The following is a 1,389-nucleotide window of genomic DNA, read 5'->3' as shown; positions in this document are numbered from 1 at the left end:
ATTCATGAGAATCCGAAAGGTCTAAACCTTGTCTGTGGTATTCTGAGTAGGATTCAACGATTGAGTGACTGTGATGAGCTTCAAACTCCTGAAGGCTGGGCGTTAGTGACAGACGCAAAAGAATCACTGGATTCTATTCCAACCTGATTGAGAATCGACAGATGATTAGCCGTGCTGTGACAGAGCGCGTTGAACATTTTCACTGAGAGGACGGGACTGTAGCCATTGACAACAGTGATGCCCAACATACAGCTTGCCATGGAAAGGAGTAAGAAGGATTGGATGAAGACAGTAGGAAAGCAGAGAGACGGAAGGGACAAAGCATCTCCATACGCTTATATGAAATTCTCACCAATAAATTACATAAGTATCTCTATCCTTATTTTATGCTTTATTCATAAATCATCCATAACCATTTGAATCTGCCTGACTGAGATTTACAAGATGACCATAGCTTGCTTCATACCAACAATCTCCGTGGGATCGACACTTACTCACGTAAGGTTTATTACTTGGATGACCCAGTGCACTTGTTGGTTAGTTGTGCGAAGTTGTGATAAAGAGTTGAGATTGTAATTGAGCGTACCATGTTGATGACGCCATTGATGATCACAATTTTGTGCACCAAGTTCTTGGCGCCGTTGCCGGGAATTGTTTGAGTTTGGACAATTGACGGTTCATCTTGTTGCTTAGATTAGGTATTTTTCTTCAGAATATTTAAGAATGAATTCTAGAGTTTCAAGGTGATGTTTTTATCATCACCAAAGCTGATTGATTCTCATCAATTTAGCTCTTGAATGTAATGTCCTGCTGAAGCTTGGCTAGCCATGTCTAATTTCTTTAGACTAAAGCTTTAGACTAACATTGCATGATTCCTGAAATTCTTATTAAAAATTTTGAATCTCTTTATTTTCTTTTCCACATAATTTTCGAAAAATCACAATTATAAAATCTTAAAATCAAAAATATTTTTATGTTTCTTGTTTGAGTCTAGTGTCTAATTTTAAGTTTGGTGTCCATTGCATGTTTTTATTCTTCTAATTTTCGAAAATTACATGCATTATGTTCTTCATTGATCTTCAAGTTGTTCTTGATGATTTCCTTGCTCTGATCTTTAAATTCTCTTGTCTTGAGTGTTTTATTGTTTCTCATATGCATTCTCAACTTGTTAGTGTCAGTAGTATACAAACTTCTAAGTTTGGTGTCTTGCATGCATTGTTTATTTGATTTTAGTTGCATTTTGATTATTCCTCATCATTAAAAATTCAGAAAATTTTTTTAATTTGTGTCTTTTCAAGTCAATAATACAGAGAATTGAAGATTCAGAACATACAGTAGAGGAATTACACAGAAAAAGCTGGGCGTTCAAAACGCCCAGTGAGGAAGGAA

This window comes from Arachis stenosperma, chromosome 9 (assembly GCF_014773155.1).
Source record: "Arachis stenosperma cultivar V10309 chromosome 9, arast.V10309.gnm1.PFL2, whole genome shotgun sequence".
NCBI lineage: Eukaryota > Viridiplantae > Streptophyta > Magnoliopsida > Fabales > Fabaceae > Arachis > Arachis stenosperma.
Note: the sequence above shows the minus strand (reverse complement) of the source record.